The sequence below is a fragment of the Dromiciops gliroides genome, chromosome 2, assembly GCF_019393635.1.
Source record: "Dromiciops gliroides isolate mDroGli1 chromosome 2, mDroGli1.pri, whole genome shotgun sequence".
Taxonomy (NCBI): domain Eukaryota; kingdom Metazoa; phylum Chordata; class Mammalia; order Microbiotheria; family Microbiotheriidae; genus Dromiciops; species Dromiciops gliroides.
Window position 1 is genome coordinate 10647271 of NC_057862.1, and position 18182 is coordinate 10665452.

General features: G+C 50.8%; 1 protein-coding gene across 4 annotated transcripts in view; it reads left to right on the forward strand.

The window, feature by feature from the left end:
* Positions 1-18182, forward strand: part of CTBP2 (C-terminal binding protein 2) — a 155644-nt gene that overhangs the window by 33143 nt on the left and 104319 nt on the right. For all 4 annotated transcript variants that reach the window (XM_043987286.1, XM_043987284.1, XM_043987283.1 and 1 more), the window contains one exon: positions 4092-4198. The gene's annotated coding sequence lies outside the window, so the exon portion shown is untranslated. The remainder of the gene's footprint in view (positions 1-4091; positions 4199-18182) is intronic.

Consider the following 18182-nt stretch of genomic DNA (forward strand, 5'->3'; position numbering starts at 1 on the left):
TGCAGATAGCCACCATGAGGCCTGGATCCCGAGTCCTCTAGAGAGGTTCCTAATCCAGGGGAGGGGAAAGGATCAAACACCAACCTGCAGAAGGAACCCTAGAACTCGCCAAGTCCAGTGCCCTCCTACAGGAAGGGAAACCAAGGCCCCAGAGAGAGGAGGTTAGTGGTGGGTCTGTGTCCTGGCCCAGTCGGACTTCTCTGGGTTATGTTAGAAGGAAAAAGGAAACCGTTTTCTAGGCAGGTTTGGTGAGCCCGAGATGCCAGACATTAGTGTCTAGGAAGTGGTCGCTGCTTGTTTGCACGCGGCTATTTTATGGAGAAGCAGACAGGCTATGAGAAGGGGTTTAGCCAGGAAAACATCAGCGTTAGTCTGTTACTACCACCGGCACTGTCGTTCTTAGGGCCACCTTATGAGGTGCCTTGGGTGCCAAGCTCAGACTCTAGTGGGTCACTTGGTTCTTGTGCCGTTTTTACAAACCTTTGGCACATCTGGGTGAACCACAGTTCACCAAGGAGAGCCCCACAGACGGCAGGGGGAGCGGAAGGGGGGCAAGCGGGGAAATGTCCACCAGAATCATTTATTATCCTGGAAAAACCACTGGCTTTCATTAATCCCAGCTCTCGAGGAGAGTCACCCCTTCTGGGCCATAACCTCTCCTTTGGCTTCAGGGGTCGGCTTTGATGACCTCAAGGGTCTGAGCCCGGGGATGGATCTGGCAGCTAGTTTGAGGCCTGGGCTTGTCAGGGGAGGCTCAGAGAGGCAGTTGTAGGAGGAGCCCCCGATGTTAACGCAGACTGGGGCTGGATGTTGGTCTTGGCATTTACTCACTGTGTGAGCATGACTGAAGAGTTAGCCTCGAGCTTCAGTTTCCTTTGTTGTAAAATTGGGACAATTCCCGTTCTATCTAGGTCAGGGTTGTGGGAGGAAGCGACACAAGTGGGAAATTGTTACTGTTAGGGGTGTGTGGAGAATCCGTCCCTCGGGAATTGGGGCTGGGCCTGGAGAGACTGACGGGGATCTGGAGCCTTCAGATGACTTCTGACTTTTATTTTGGAGTGAGGGGCTGCACAGGTTGGGGGGTGCCTTGGAGAGTGGGATGGCATTTTGTAACGGCCTGTTTCTGCACTTGGTGTCCCCTCCAGAGTTGTGTGACTTGGGGAGTTGTGTTCAGTTCCCTCCGCTGCTCCTGGGACGAGCCTGACCTTTTCTGGATGTCAGGGGGTGCTCTCCTACTCCAGGAATCGGCAGACTTCACCACATCCTCTTACGTAACTCACTTCTCCCATCTGACTCGCTGACATTTGCCAGCTGAGGTCTTCCTGCCCTGCCCTGCCCTGCCCTGACCCCAGTAGACCCTGGGGAAAAGCTGCTTTGGTGTCATGTGGTGCCAGGGGGCGAGAGGCCGGGCAGCCTGGGATGAGGGCCAGAGTAACCACCCACCCACAGGGCCTGAGCTCCTTGGGGCTTGGTTAGTTATTCCTATCAGTCTTGGACTAGTTCTACTGCTTGACCCGGAGAAGGTGCCGCCTTCTCCAGGGGTGATGGGGTCCCTATGCAGGGTGTTGATGCCAGGGGAGTATCTGCCTCAGGCCTCAGTAATGGCCTCACCAGTAGTGATTGAGAGACGTGGCCCAGTCAGGGCCCACGCAGTCCCTAGCTTGAGGCAGAGGGGTATGTGTGTGTGTGTGTGTGTGTGTGTGTGTGTGTGTGTGTGTGTGTGTGTGTGTGCGTGCGCGCGCGTGTGTGTGCGTGTGTGTGTGTGTGTATGCGTGTGTGTGTGTGTGTGCGCATGTGTGCATATACGTATCGATAACGACATTTCACTGCCATTGGTTGCCCCTGCAATCCTGTGTCTTTTAATCATTTAAAAATAAAATCGTGAGGATTGTGTAGTTTTCACAACAAAGGACTGGGACACCAAGGCTGTGCCTCCCGGTCCCAGTCCTGGTGTTCTCTGAGCTTGGAGAAGGCTCCTCCCCAGCCGCGCCTCAGTTTCTTTGTAAAACGATGGGATTGCACTGAATCTAGGTGTCTGTCCCTTGCAGCTGAGTTCTGTGCCCAACCCTAACTCTATCCCCATTATTTTATCCAGAGGCAAACAGACTAGAAAGGAATGAGCAAGGAGTCGGTTGTCAGTCACCAAATGTTAGGACTCACTTTGTGTCAGACTTTGCGGGGTACCTGGCCCCCAGGGTACAGATACCAAAAGCAGGACTCATCTCCTATTGGGGTTTTCTAGGTGATGGTGAAGGGAGGTAGCATCAGGGCAGGCGTATCTATCACATCTCTCTTGACTACTGGAAGGGCTGCCAAGGAATAGGGTATAGTCTTAGGGCCACCTCTCTAGACCTGGAAAGGACCCAAGCAGGCCTCCCCTTGATTTGCAGTGGCTCAGTGAACTCTGAAGGGTCTGGTTCAGCCAACCCAGAACCCGGATAACATCACAGGCTGGATTTGAACCATGGTCCTGTCACTGCAGAGGCCCCCGAGGGCAGACCCAGGACAGTGGAGACCAGATTAGGCTTGACTGAGGGGAGGACTCCCAAAAGTGGGAAGGGTCTCCTTTGGGTGGGTGGGGGAGCGGTCCACTCACTGGAGATGTCCTTAGCCAATATGAAAGAAGCCTCTTGGATGTATCGGGTGGGAGGCCTGAGGTTTGAAGTGGTGGGAAGAGTGGTGGCCCAGGGAGGTCTGTTTGGCCGACTTTCTGTAGAACTTACAGAATGCAGAACGCCTTGTTTCTAGTGGAAACGTGTTTGGCTGTTCTTTCCCTTAGCTCAGAGCCCCAGAAACTTCCCTCTGTTACTGGGGGGAACATTTCCCTTTTTCTTTTGCCGGACCCCTTTTGTCTCGGAAGGACTAGCTTACCACTGGTCCCATAGACCCCACTGGGGAGTGGAGGAGGCCTTTCGTGTCCATCTGACTCACCCAACTCTCCCCTGTGGCTCCAAGAAGCTGCAGGGTATGCAGCAGCCACACCCCAGCAGATGGGCTAACCCCAGGCCCAGAGGAGCCGGCAGGCCTCGGACCTGTCAGAATGGGCGGGGGGGGGGGGCATCTACCCCAAGCCGGTGAGCACTTTCTTTGGGGGATGGGCAGATGAGAACAGTTTGTTCCAGCATCTGGGAAGGTGGTCAAAGCAGGTGCCATGGGGTGCTTAGAGCCAGGTCAGGAATTAGAGACATCACAACCATCCAGTGCATCCTGGGCCACCACCGGTCATCATGGTGTTGGTCCTGCTGCTGGACTTGGATGCCTTTGGAAGAGCGAGTGAGGCCGACTCTGCAGCCGTGCCTCACTCAGGCTCTGCAAGACATCACCCCCTGTGATGTCACTGGTCCTTTTAGAAAACGGAAGTCCAGCAGGAAGAGAGCCTTCCACCCATCTCCTGCCCTTCTGTGTGTGTTTGCAAGAGTTAAAATAATGCAGCTTACACCCTTTATTTCCTCTTTTTCCTGTGTATCGTGCAATGAATGGGAGGGCTGTTTAATGTATCACCTCATTTCATATTGCATTTGCCAAGAAAGTGTAATTTTATTGAACATCAGGATTGAATTCTTAACTGACTAATCAATTTTTGTACTAAGTTAAAATGCCTGCTATTAATGGACAACTCCAGCCATCCATCAGGGGTGCAGTAGATTAACGATGGTCAGCGTTTATGCTAATGGTCCTTATAAACCAGAGGCTTATGAATTGCATCTTATAATTCCACATTGCTTGAAACATCGGGTCATGTTTCCCCTTCCCCCTCTGATGTTATTGATCGGTGCTTTCTTCCTTTGTGCTTTTTGGAGATGTGATGAATGCTGAGGGAAGCCTACCTGCCAGAGGACAGCCCAGTCCCCCTCGTATATCTCTGAGCACTGGGCCTCGTGTTGGAGAGGATGGAAAGGGTTCATTTGTTCTGGTGCGCCACCGTTGGGCCTGATATAGCACACGATGGATGGAGACAAATAGAGCCTTTTTAATGAAACTATCCATTCAATCTCGGGCAACCAGAGGCCTTGCAAGCATGCGATTAAAGGATGGTCAGGTATAAATAACGACGGCTTCAAGCTCACTGACCAGATCCATTTTCCTTTCAGGGTTTCACCAGGGAGGTGGCCGTAGGCCCATGAAGCCCGGTTCTTGCACAGCTGACGAGCCCCACGTTGCCGCGTGAGTCGTATGGTCCATGCACAGCCTGGTCTTGGTGAGTCAGAGTCCCCGGCATGGGTTGGGTTTGAGGGACCATTTGGATTTATCCAGATCTCTGTGAGAACAGCTTGTAGTACATAGCAGGGTGTCATTGCTGGTCTTGCAAGGTCATGGATCGTATTGCCAACAGTGTCTGTGGAACGGACCAGTGAGGTTTCACAGAAGAATTTGCTGGTGTGGAGGAAGGGATGGGGAGCTCTTTTATCTACTATGTTCGGGGATGACCCCATGGCTGAAGTGGAGACTCCCAAGGGAACGTAGAGGAAGGAGTCACCCACTGAGCCCCTCACGCCATGACTGACGCCAACACCTCTGGGCTAGCCCCTTTATACTCAGCTGGCGGTGACATTGACACCCTCACTGATCTTCATCCCACTGTGGGGAGCTCAGAGGGTCAGGGACAAGGGTGTCCTTCATGGGCCGGTCATCAGGCCACAGCAGAAAGAAATGTCATATAAGGGAGAGAATAGTGGTTCTCCTCAGTGTGTCTCTGACGGGGCTGCCCACCCCTTATTTCACAGGCATAGAGACATTGATCCGTTAGAAAACTGGAAACGTGCCTCTTGGTTCAGAGCCAGAGGAACAGGAAGCAGGGGGTCACAGGATGGAGGAAGAGGGCCACGGCCTGGGGAGTGAGGTCCCCATTGGACAGGCAAAGCCCATGGAAGACCCAGGGATTGTCAGGACTACATCAGTGATTAATTCAGGGGCTCCCTGCAGAGGGACTTTGCGGCGGTTTGGGAGACAAGTCGATGGGAATTATCCAAATAGGGAACGAGTCAAAATGGAAGCTACATTATTACTTCCATCACAGTAATAATTAGAAAGAATGAAAGCGTATTAGTGGAAAATTGTCTGTCGCTGAAATTGTATCATTTCTAATGGCCTTAAGTCGGAGCAATGTTCTCTGGCAAAATCTATTTTAAGAAAAAACAACCACCCTCCCTCAAGGCAAGCCTTCGATTGGATTGGGGCCTGAGGATCTCAGGGTTCTCTAGAGCTTTCTGAAGACCACCTGGTTCAGTGGTCAGTTCCGGGGATATCCTCTCTTTGGCACCATGGATGCGGATGGAGGGGGGAAGGCTGGTGGCTCTGCCCACACTGACCAAAGAAGCTTCGCTTTGTCAGCACAGCCTTTGGGGACAGATTGTCTCCCACAGCCTGAATTTAGCTTTTTATTTTATCATGGTCAGCCAAACCCCCTCCATGAAGTGGTCACCGATTGTGCTCCAACATGCCAATAGACCTGTGTGCCCTTGTCCTTGTGGCTGTGCCATTCTGTGATGCCGATTGCAGCCCCTTCTTCTCTGTCATCCCATGTGACTTTTGTTCTCCCCCAAGTTCACCTAGTGTTGGGAGGCCCTTCTTGTCTCTTCTGGGTCTCAGGTGGCTACACATGCAGCCGCTAGCCCAGAATCAAGTGGGAGGTGGAGAGTACACTGGCTGGCCGTTGGGAAATTGTAAAGTTTTCCCTTGGGTTGTAAGCATTCAATTTAGAGAAAAAGAATCCTGTTTTCTCCTTCAGTGATCTGCTTAGCCCCTTAATTTAAGGGAAGAGAAAAGACAGTGTATATGCATGTGCATCAGCGCCCCATCCTCTCCCCCTCTCTGTCTCTCTCTTTCCTCCTTCCAGTGTCTGTGTCTCTCTCTATCCATATGTCTCTGTCTCTGTCTCCCTCTCCTCCCTCCCCTCTCACTGCTGCTCCAGACAAACTCCTCTCCCTATCTGAGGATGGTTCCAGTTCTCCAGCCTAAAGACTTCTAGGGTGGGGAGGTTGCTGTTACAGCTGGGAGGATGGGGAGCAGCTGGGTTGGGTGCCAGTGAGGAAGGAAACACACCTTTCCAAGGTCACACAGGTCACCACATTCCCCTCTGCCACAGCTGCCTCCAATGATCATTAAAATGAATGTTTGCTCAATTAATCGTAACCATAATAATAAAGGAGCAGATGAGAAGAACATGATATTGATGAAGATGACGATGATGATTCTGTAGAATTAACTGGGCTCCAAGCCCTGTTTTTACACTAAAGGTGATCATGGAGCTAATGGCATTCAAAGGGCTCCTCTAAAGCTTGATATAAACGCGAATTTCTAGTCGATGTTATTTTGAAAGCCAGCCTACTGAGCCTGGTGTGGAGGGAATACAGGATGGGGAGTCAGGAGTCCGGAGTGCGAATCCCTAGTCTGCTGCCCCTTTCCCAGAAGGGGCTGGAGTGATCAACACTGGCCTGCCCCTCCCCCTGTCGTGGAGGTGATGCTTTGAACGCCCAGGTAATCATGACTGTAAAGCTGCATCTGGCATCAGCCACCAGTGTGAAGGGTGGCACTGAGAGTGCCGCTCCCTGGTGCTGTGATGCCTTTGCTCAGGGTCCTGTCCTTCAATTCAGAGTGACCTTCTTGCCTGAGTTGCCTAAGAGGGGTTTGGGGGGAGATTATGTGGACCAGTGGAAAACTCACTGGTCAGAGGACCTGCTAGTGATTATTTCTACCTGGCCAACCTTGGGCAGGTGACATTGGCTGCCTGGACCTCCCTAAGCTTCTATATCTGTGAATAGAAGCAGACAGACTCACCTCTGTGGTCTTTTCCAAGTCTGTGATTCTCGATGCTGCCAAGCTATGAAAACATGGCTACAGATTATGGTAATGCAGCCAATGTGAGATTGAGTGTCTATTCTCGAGGGCCTCAAACCCTGCCCGCCGCCCCCCCCCCCCCTCCTCTGTGTCAGTGTTGTGGCTCTGCTCCCGTGACCCCCGCAGAATGCTAGATTGTTGGGTTTTTTCTTGTTGTCTCCAGTGTCTGTCACAGTGGCTTGTGCTGGACACATGGGATTTGTTATTGTGAGCCAATCAGGACCTGGCTGTGCCACCTGGAGCCTGCGGTGAAATCTTCTCCGTGGCCATGTGCTCCCACCAGGGCCATGCAGTTCTCTGACAGATGAGTCATGTCCCGGTTTCTAGAGGCTTTGCTGAGACTAGGTCCCTGATAGCGTATTCTTCCTCCTTAAATCTGCGCCATTTCCCCCACTGCTCATTTGTAACTGGCAGGTTTCTTCTCATCCTATCCACCTGTTGCATAGCCACGTGGCTCAGCTCCTAAAAAGGAGAGTGGGCTCTTCAGCTCTCTTGTCTTCTGATGTTTCAAGGGAACATCTCCCTTCGGAACTGGCTTGTAGATGTTGGAGCTGCCACCATGTTTAACAAGATTATAGACTTGGAATAGATGGAAAGAGGTCTCTAGTCATACAGCAACAGGATACCCAGGTGTCCATGGTGGGCCCGATACATGGGATGAACAGAGCAAGGTGGCCTAGCCTAGATAGAGTGTTTGAAGTATTAAAGTCCGGCCTCTTGCCTCTGACCTGGGCAAGTGGCTTGACATCTCAGTGCCCTGGTCTACTCTGAATCTCTCCAGGTTACAAATTAGTTATTATCTGCATCTTTAGTTATCATCCCTGCATCTTCGGAAGAACTCTCCATGTTTACCGATGAAGTTGTCAGTCAGGATAAAACAAGGTCAACAGAACTCAGGTGTACTCTTTATTCAGGCCCTCCCGTGTGAGAACATCCATCCACATGTCTCTCTGTCCATCCATCCCTTTTTTGGGATCCATGACTTCCAGACCCCACCTGATTTCATGTGCTGTGGCTGCCCACAAGTGCCTTTGTTCTTTCTCCTGTGTTATTTGCTGTGATTTTTGCCCGGCATCTTCATTACCCCCCTCCTGTTTAAATCATAAGATTCCCATCTGACCTAATGGGGTATGTGGGCTTTTTGTTTTCATAATATGCTTTGGAAAGAAACTGCCAAGTCACAGAATGTCCAGGCTGGGGAGGACCTCAGGACCCTCTAGGTGGACTCTACCTGACCAGGGGTCTCATCTGCAATATCCTTGACAAATATTCCTCCAGACTCTGCTCAGATACCTATCTTCAGGAAAACTGAGGCAGCCCAGGGCCACTTGAAGAGTCCTACCTCAGAGTCAAACATTACAAACCCTACTGCCAACTACTGAGTGATTTTAATGAATTCTGGAAGAGCAAAGCAGCTCATCTGACAGCATATTCACTATTCTGACCCTGTAGGCCCCCACCTCTCTGTCCTTGTCATTGAACCTCAGCCGTCTTGGTGCCTCTTTTTTGTGAACGGATTCATTGGGCAGGTTGCTCTCCCGCTCGCGTGTCCTTCTCTGGGCTTGGCTAGGCTTTCTTCAACTTCTTCATCAACCAGTCTGTCATTGAGCCTTTAGTGAGTGCCTTCTGTGCACTCATCTCTGGAGATAGGGATGGGGCCTGGAGTTCTGATGTCCTCGCTATAGGAGTCTCCCGGGGAGGTACCTCCCTTTGCCAAAGTAGGTCTGTGCCAACCGATAGGTCAGAGGCAAGCCCTGCAGCCAGCTCCTACCCTCAGGGAACTAACATTTTGTTCTGAGGCGTAGCTACCATCCTCAGTCAAGTAGACAAGCATTTATAAAGTGACTACTGTGTGCCAGCTATGATCAAAGATCTCGGGGTCCCCCTCTTCTGAGGCTGGGAGAGGTGTGACTTACTTGAAGGTCAAGATAGGAAGCATTGGCCAGAGGTTGGGGGATGGGTGGGACTTGAACCCAGGTCCCGACTGCAGAGCCGGGTGGTTTTTTGATTGGCATCCATTGGTTTCTAGTCATTGCTGATGAAAAAGGAAAATCGGGCAGCTCTTCCTTCCATGGCAGGGGCTGATTTCTGTATCCTTGGCTTTCTTCCTTTACCACTTTGTTATCAGACATTAATATTTGCAGCAACTGCCAATTATCTTGTAATCTGAACAAATGCTCCCAAACAAGTGGGTCTGGAAAGAAAGGACCCAGCCTTTTCTGGTGTAAAATGATGGCCCCAGAAGCCCACCTGGTTCTGCAGATACCAAGTCGATGATGCTTGTGGGTGCAGACGGAGGAGATCTTGAGCCCTGTAATTTGGACACATCTCTGTAACAGTAACAGGATGGGACAGGTTCATTGTACTCTGACTGGGGGCTCATGGGGGCCCCTTGGCCCTTGGTGCCACAGAATAGAAGGGGCTCTTCTGGGATACCTTAATAGAATGGCTCTGTGTTATAATAACAATAGCTAGCATTTACCTAGTGCCCACTGTGTGCCAGGCCCTACTGTGTGCTAAGTACTTGACAATGATTATATTATTTGGTCTTCACAACAACCCTTTGAGGGAGGTGCTATTATTACCCCCATTTTTAGAAATTGAGACAAATGGAGATGAATTATCGATCCTGGGTTCCCCCGGCTGATAAGTGTCTGAGGCTGTTTGAACTCGAGTCTTCCTGACCTCAAGCCCGGCGCTCTCTTCACTACACTCACTATCCAGCTGCCATCATTGACTCAGAGGCCAGCTGTTCCAAGCTTTTCATTTCCAAAATGAGGAACTGGAGACCCGAGGAAGTGAAGACACCCCTAGCTCAGGCTTTCCAGACTGTGGAATCACACGGCGTCACAGCTGGAAGGAGCCCAAAGAGCACCTCTGTCCTCCGGCGCTCTTAGGAGGAAACTGAGTCCCACGTGCCGTAAGTGGGAGAAGGTTGGTGGGGTGCCTCTCCTCCCCCTAACCGGGCTCTCCACTTGGCGACAGTCCCTTGACCCCACTTGGCCAGATGACCCACAGAAACCCAGGGAGGAAAACATGGCCTCTGCACACAGGGTTCAGCTCAACCAACGAGGGAAGTGTTGGTTCTTTCAGTGAGCAAGAAATAGGTTAAAAGCCTAGGAAACCCCTTCCAAATGGCCCCAGTGGTCACGGAGTCCCTTGTGGTCCTCCTGTTACTAACAGCTCACCCCCAGCCTGGCCACAGTCTGCTGCTTCAGTCATGGGACCATCTTGCCCAGGTTTCTCCTGGGCCTCCTACAGATCTGCCTCATCTTCATGGTCAGCCTCCCATTTGGCCTTCTGATCGGCCTTCGTTGTCCAGGCATGGCCGGCTGAGGGCATGACTGCCCACTCAGAACTGGTCCAGTCTCCAGAAAAAACACAAGAGTGCTGGGATGGGAGACAGAGCCGGACAGAGGAGCCTCGTCTTCGAGGATTCTTGGTGGTAGAAGCGAGAAGAGAGCCTTCAAAGGCAGAAAGGGGGTGATGGGAGAATATTGGGATGCTCTGTTCTCAGGAACAGCTTTCTCTTTCCTTGAGAACTCTCTGGAACTGAGAGAGATCGAACTTGGCTCCACTGATTTCTGCTCCTTTTAGGCCCAAGAAGGCCACTGATGTCCTGTCCACTCTGATGTTCTCTGACACATTCCACAAAACTCTGCAGTAAATATCAGAAAAGCGTTGTGGTGTGTGTAGGGAGAGAGTTCTGGACTTGGAGTCGGGAGCACTTGGGTTCAAATCCTGCCTCTGACACTTAGTAGCCGGCTATTCAATTTTCTGTGCCTCAGTTTCCCCATCTGTAGAATAAGGGAGTGGGATCAGATAGTCTCCAAATATGGCATGTCCTAAAAGTCTTAGTGCAAATTTTCAGTTTTAATACCTTAAAACTGAATTAAAAAAACCAAAAACTGAATCAAGACTTTGGGGGAGCAGGTGTTATGATTACCCCCATTTTTTAGATGGGGAAACTGAGGCAAGCAAAGGTGACATGACTTGTGTGGGGTATGATTTATGGTACAGTGATTCCTAGACTGGGGAGAGGCCATGTGTTATGGTAGATAGAGTGCTGTATTTGGAGATAGACTTGGGTTCAAATTCTACTCCTGAAAAATTTATTCATTTGGGACACTTAAAACTCCCTGACCTTCAGTTTCCTCATTTAAAAAGGAGAGCTCACATGAATAGTGCCTCCCTCCAAGGATGTTTGTGAGGCTTAATGAGATCATATCTGTCAGGTGCCTTGGACACTGGCACAGAAAGGTCAGTTGTGAGGGTTTCTCTGGATAGGCTGGGGATGTCACCCGTTAGGGGCTAGAAATTTGAGGCCGCATAGCCGTTCTTTCAGCCTTATACCAGGCACTGACACCCTACCCCCACCCCCACTCATGGATAAGAACAAACCCAGGGTCTTTCAGAGTCAGTTCATGCCTTTGTTCAGATGCTTGTTACCCACGTAACCTTGGAAACATCGGTGCATTTCTCTGAAAATTGAAGGGGTCGAGCTCTTGAGCCCTCCTGACTCTAAACTCTATGATCCTCTGACATCTCCGTAGGGACCCTGGGATTTTGTAGGGATCTTGGAGATGCTTCAGAGGCTGTGTCACCCTCGGCAAGTCCCTTCACCTCAGCCTGCTTGTTTCCTCATCTACAAAATGGGGGTAATCCTGACAGCTGCTGCCCAACCTTGTTGTGAAAAACCAGTAAGGTCATACTTGGAGAGAGCTTCACAGGGCTTAAAAGTGCAGGGTAAACACTAGTTATTTAGGGCAGCTCTTGTTTGCATTGGTGACATGGGTTTGCAAAGCATTCTGTGACTAGTAATGGCCAGCTTGGGTCCTGTCACTCTCCAGGGCACCCAAAGGCCTGCCTCTCTTATCTGACCTTGTCACTAACCTAGTGTCCGGCCAAGGAGTATCAGCCTGCGTGGCAGGCCCTGACTCATGGCCCTCTGTGTGTCCTGTGTCTGGCCTGCGGGTTCCACTAAGTGCCCCTCCACCAGCTAGTCTTCCCTCTGCTTGGCTCATGTGTTATCCGTGTGTCGAGATAATGCTGAGATTTGTGATGTCCTTGAGAACAGGGGGCTGTCTTTGACTTTTCTTTGTATGCCCAGTCCTTAGTGCACAAGGCCTGGCTGACAGAAGGCACTCAATAAATGTCAATGAACTGATCGACTGCCCCTGCCAGGGGCCTAACTCCCCAAGTTTGACACTATGCACTTATAAACACTGCCCCTTTACTTTTTTGGGTTTTTTTTTTTGTGTGTGTGTGTGTTCTTTTTTTGAGGAGCAATGAGGGTCAAGTGACTTGCCCAGGGTCACACAAAGTGTCAAGTGTCTGAGGCTGGATTTGAACTCCGGTCCTCCTGAATCCAGGGCAGTTGTTTTATCCACTGTGCCACCTAGCTGCCCCCTGCTCCTTTACTTTTGAAGGCATTCTCTCATGTCCTTCCCTCTAGTCTAGGGGCAAGAATCCATCTATCAGGGGAAATTTCATGGAGTAGAGGGGGCTTTTGTTTGGTCTTATCTTTGAAGTGGAACTCACAGGTTTTCTACAGAATTTCAACATGAATCTCAGATATTAAAGGGACCTCAGAGGTCTCCTATACCTGACCCTCTGCCACATTCCTCACGAGTGGTTGGTCAGTCAGCCTTTGTTTGCAGTGAGGGAGAGCCCACCCACAACCTCCCCATTTGGGATAGCTCTGAGTATCAGGAAGTTTTCCTTATTTCCAGCCCAAGTCTGCTCCTCTCTACCCCCTTCTGCCTGGTGGCCTTTAAAACCGTGCTAATGTTACAAAGTGAATGGTGCATGTGGAAAATTTTATTTTGTTAGGTGTTGAAAACCTGCGTGGCGTTCATGTGTCTAGACTTGACTATTAATCCTTGTTAAAGTAGAAAACAATGTGATACAATTACCCTACTAAAGTGAGTCATTAACAGGGACAGAAAAGTCAGCCACCAGAAGCAAGAGGTGATGTGCCTAAGGGTTTGTTTTCATTTTTGTTTTGTTTCATTAGTGGAAGACAATGGTTGTATCTTTCATAGCAACTTTCTCCAGTGACCTCCAGGCACCGAATTAAGCATTTGTATCTCTTTGTGTCTGGACTTTGTGCCGTAAAAAAAACATGCATTTATCTTGGGCAATTGAGGAAATTCTGGGGCCCATTCATTCTCCGTGCCCATTTACAACTGGCCCTGATAAGCCCGTGCTTTCTGCCTGGCTCAGGACTGTCCTGAGTTCGTTAAGTCATCCATATTAGTGTGCACAAAAACATTGCAGGATTTGGACTTTTGCTCATGGAGATCAAACGGAACCGGTTTTTCCTTTCCTTAGCTTGAGAAGCAGCCCAAGAAATGGCATTTATACATATTTCATAGCGTGGTTTCTATGGGCACGCAGGCCCAACAAATCAATTCCTCAGCAGCGCACTATTTAAAAGAAACACCAACAACCTGTGGGCTGAGTTGCGGAAGCTGTTAAAATTAATTATAAACGGCAGAAGATGTAACATTCAGGAAAATGCGCTAATGTGTGAAGCATCCTAAGTGTGCGGGAGAGGAGGGATTTCTGGGGCCTCCTGTGGCTCTCACTCCCTTTCTCTGAGCAGGGACACTTTCAAGCAAGGGTCATTCCTGTGGCCTGGTGGGATCCAGTGTCAGCATTAGCTGTCACTCAGCCCCGGCTCAGAGTGGGATCTGAAGTAAAAGATTTGTGGATAATGCCTGCTTCTGGGAAAGGGATCTGCTTCACGTCCAGTCCCTTGTAATTCTACCCTGGTGGCGAGGGAGCCTTCTCATTTACACTCGCCCATGCCTGGTCCCAACTCAAAGGGGCCCATTGTTGTCAGGGGCCACGGTGTAACTTGCGACTGCTTGAAAAATTCAGCCCAAGGAGAACAGCCACATATCTGTTTCAGCAGAGATGACATATGGGAGAGGCCCATAATTCTCCTTTGCAGGACCCTGGGGTCTGTCACAGCAAGATTGCACAGTTCTGGAAAACTGGCAGCTGGCCTCCCAGTTTGCCACTGGGGAAACTGAGCTTTCTGCTCCCTGGATTGATCGCCAGAGTACCCACGCCCCCCCCAGGGGACCTCAGAGGCCAGCTCTGGCCCAGAATTCCCTCCTCCAGTGTAGCTGATGAGCTGTTGCCAGGGAGGGGCGTCCCACCACCTCCTCAGGCCCCCCCCTCCATTCCATTTTTGGAAGGATCCGTTAGGTAGCGGTTCCTGACTTGGCCCCATGTAGGGTAAATGAGACCCTTCCCCTGCACAACAAGCCTCAGGATAGCTCTCAGGGACCCCCTGAATCTCCAACCTGGTCTCTGGGTTGTGGTTGTCTTTGCCCATTTCATGGCTCTCTCTTACTGGCGTATTTGAGCATCTCTTCCTATTGCCTCCAGCCATGTGCTGGGAGCTGTTTGGCCCTTTATCTGTGGGAATCGTGGTGGTCACTGATGGATTTGATGGTAAGTGAAATGCCACGTCCTTGACCAGGCTTATTGGCAGAGCGTCTCCCTCCGTCTTTATGTGCTAAGTAACACGGGCTGTTTTCATAGTAGAGACTTGGGTTCGCTGACAGAGCGATGGGCTGGAGTGCAGCAGCGCCTCCGCCCATGTTCCGGGCATCACTTTGGGTTGTCACACACCCTAAGATGCAGCTTGGCTTGAAGGTAAGAGTATGCTTGGGCTTGATGCCATCCTGGGCTCAGGTGGGAATTTTCCTCCTCTAGACTAAACTTGATGTTGTTGTTTTTTTAACACACCGATTCATTTGCTCCCAGTTGACAAAAGGACAGTTAAGCCTAGTGAGTGGCAGTGTTCTTTTGTTGCAGCCCCGTCCCTCACCTTTCTTCTGTGTGGAGCAGATCCATGTATTCTATCATTTCCCCTCCTGGGACTGAGATTTCTGCCTCACGAGCCCTTTCGGTCTGCGGGGACTGAGCTCCCAATTCAGCCTTGTGTTAGCAGACCCCTCTTTGTTCCTCACGAAGGCTCGGGGCTCCCTTCTCCCCTTCCCTTTCCAGTCACCACTGACTCATGGCTCTGTGTGACCCATAATTGACCGCCGCCTTAACCATCTCACATTTGCCAAAAGCCTGCCCATCAGGCCGTGCTGGCGCCTCGTCGTGTGAGTATGCACCCAGCCTGACTTCAGCTGACTTTCAGACGACCGCCTCTCCACCCCGTATGATGGGGCTCCTCCAGGAGGGAGATTCCCCGCCCACACACGCCGCATCCCACCCCACGAGTTGGGGGCTGCGTGCCGTTTTGACCCTCTCTTTTTAAGCACACAGAAGGATAAGTCCTCAGATCGGGCGCCTGCGTTCATGGGCCTCGGCTGAAGCGAGTGATCCCCGCTGGGGATGGCCCTTTTCCTGCACAGAATTTCCTTAGATGTAGACAGACCATGGTATAGGAAATGGGAACCTGCCAGGGGATCCTCTGGCTCGTCAGCATCTGGAGGGTGTGTGGGGGAGGAGGAGGCTGGGCCAGCATCCTGGGGATGTGGCAGAAAGGCCTCTTGTGTGGCCCTTGCTGAGTTTCTGTGGGACAGGAGAGGCAGAATCACAGTGGGAAAGAAGAGGCTGGGCTGGCCCTGCTGCTTTGGCTCTCGGGTTGGGGGAGGGGGAGGGTGGTGCAGTGGGCAGACGACCTTGAATTCCAGGTCAGGATTCATAGCTGCAATCCTTCATTTTACAGAAAAGGTAACTGAGTCTCCAGCTGTAGAAGCAGCTTGTCTAGGCTCACGTGGAACTCCAGTAGCAATTGCCCATTTACATCATGAGATTTGGAGCTGGGGGGCCCCTGAGAGAGCCCCTCGCCGGCCCCTTCATTTTATAGATTCTAGGAAACGGATGAGGCATAGATGGGTAGGCCTTAGAACCAGGATTCAGAACCAGTCCAGTTCTTCTCTTCAGTTTCACCCTCCTACCTTTTCTCCCCGGGGAGATGAGATTATTTCGGTCCGGGCCTCATCAATTATTTAGAAAATTGTCCTGACTGTCAGGCCCTGTATTTGTGGACGCAGGCCCAAGGCAACTCTTCTCTTTTCCCCCTGAGGCAATAATCCACCCCAAAAGAAGTTTGTGGAGAAATGGAAATGTTGTTTTAGCCTTAAGAGGGCCCCATGCTAAGACATGCTTTATAGTTGCTGGTGCTAATGTGGAGCCATTTGCTTCCTCGGCCTGAGTTATTTTTTAATGGTTAAAACTCCATGTACCGTGACATTGGATTCCTTCTGAAAAGCTCTGTTTTTGGGGGGGGGGGAGTTGCTTAACATGGGTTAGGGCTCAGGGTTTCACCGAATTGCTGCCTAATTAAGCGGCTGGGTTCAGAAATTGGCTTGTTAATTCTGAAGTGACGGTGGCTCGGCTCTCCTCGCCTCTTCCAGGGGTTGACCAGATCCCGCCATGTTAGAATCCGTCTCTGTTCTATGTAATGCGACACCTGTTTCCTAACATATGTCCCACTCTAAGGAGACGTCCTCTGCCGGGCTGCTCATCGCCAGGGGCCTCTGCAATTTGCCGAAAATTAAGTGTGACGGAAGGCTCCTGACACTTGGGCGGCTTCCCCTCTCTTACTGTGGCCCAGTCATCCACAGAGAGAGCAAGAGGAGGGCCTGGGTGACACCCCCCCACCCCCAACAGAAGCGCGGGTTCGGGGAGGCTGTGCAAGGGGGCCGCCACCGCCACCCATGAATAGTTGTTAGATTCAGGTCAGTGAGTTTGGACGGCTGCATTTCATGGCAAAGTCTGAAAATGCAGATTTGTCTCAACTCGTGGTAATGAATTCAGACTGTGTATCTCGCCCTGAATAAGGACGTCAGCGATGGGGCCGCAGGATGAGCGTCCCTCCTGCTCTGGGGATGGACCACAGAGAATGATGTCATACCACATTATTTTTATTAACAGTGTTTATCATTAAGGAAAATGTCCATTTGGTATAATAACAATAACGATAATAACAGCCCAGTCGTTCAGGGCCTAATCATCCCATCTCCAATATGGGAGTTCACCCATGGACAGCTGATCCCTTTGTGCTGAGCTCATAATGCTTTTGTGCCCTTGGGCTTCTCACTTCTAAGCATTTAGAGAATATTCTGGTTTTTTAAAAAATGTAGATGTCCAAGTATAGTCTGTGGAAAGATGCAGAAAAGAGCGTCCCGCCTGCCGTGTCCTTCCCTTTTCACTTTCGTGATGGTTCCACAGCAAAAGCCACGTTGCAGTCAGCCAAGCTTGGGCGGTCACCCACCATTTGGGAATTAGCAGTTAGATCTCTTTAATTTGGGGGTCATCCCTCTTCCCTTCCCCTGTGGCCTAGAGCAAAGCTAAAAGGCCTCTGTGACCTTTCCTCCCGGACACACTGACCCTGAGGACCCAGACGGGCCTCTCTGTGGCTGGAGCTGCCTGTCCCATGAGAGCATGCTTCCCCTGGCACCATGTTGGGAAGGTAGTGGTTTTTAAACTCAAGCAAAGCAAACCAGGCCGGCTTAGCCTAAGCCATCTCTGGTCCTGCACATTGTGGGGGGAATCCAGCCTCGAAACGTGGCCCCTCGGGCTTGTATTCTACAAGAGGAACAGGATAGACAGGTCTGTATCGGAGCATGTGCGCAGTGGGAGAGGGAAGAACGAGGCTTTTCTGGGCCAGGGTCTCTGCCTGCCTGGGCTCTTCTATGTCTTACCGCCAAGCAGGACCAAGCAGCATGGCCTTGTTTCTCACAAGGCCTCAGGGACCCACCTTAAAGACACCTTGCCCAGGGGCCCACGACGGAGCTCCCAAGCTAGGATTCGCACTCAGTTCAGTCCTCTGGCTACAGGTGCAGAGAAGCCCCGGTCCATGTTAGTTGGGGGAGTTCCCTTAAACCAAGGAAAATACAAGTATGGATCAAAGAAACCTCAGCTGGGTAGAGAGATGCAGGGCGGGAGGGGTAGGGGGATGGACACGCCTTTTTGTTGGGATGGCTTTCCAGCCAGTGGCTCATTGGGGCCCATCCCCCAAATGCTAGGGAAAGACCAGAGGTCCTGGGTGGGGAGGGGGGAGCTAGAATTCCTTGATAAAGGTTTAGAGATTTTGAGAAATTACTCTTGAGCATTAATCAGGACTAATTATTATTAATACCACTTTAATAATATCTTATTGTCCATTTAAGACCAAGCGTTAGAGTCTGATTTTATGATGAGGGAATATGGAGGGAAATTATTTATCCAGAGATCTATAATTGGTATAGTCGAGCATTTTAAGACCTGCCCCACGTCTGGCCCCCAATGCGGGCTCTTCTCCTTCGAGGTATCAGGATGTAGGGGTGTCTCTGGGAGGGGGTCAGGGTGGCGGGATTGAAACGTCA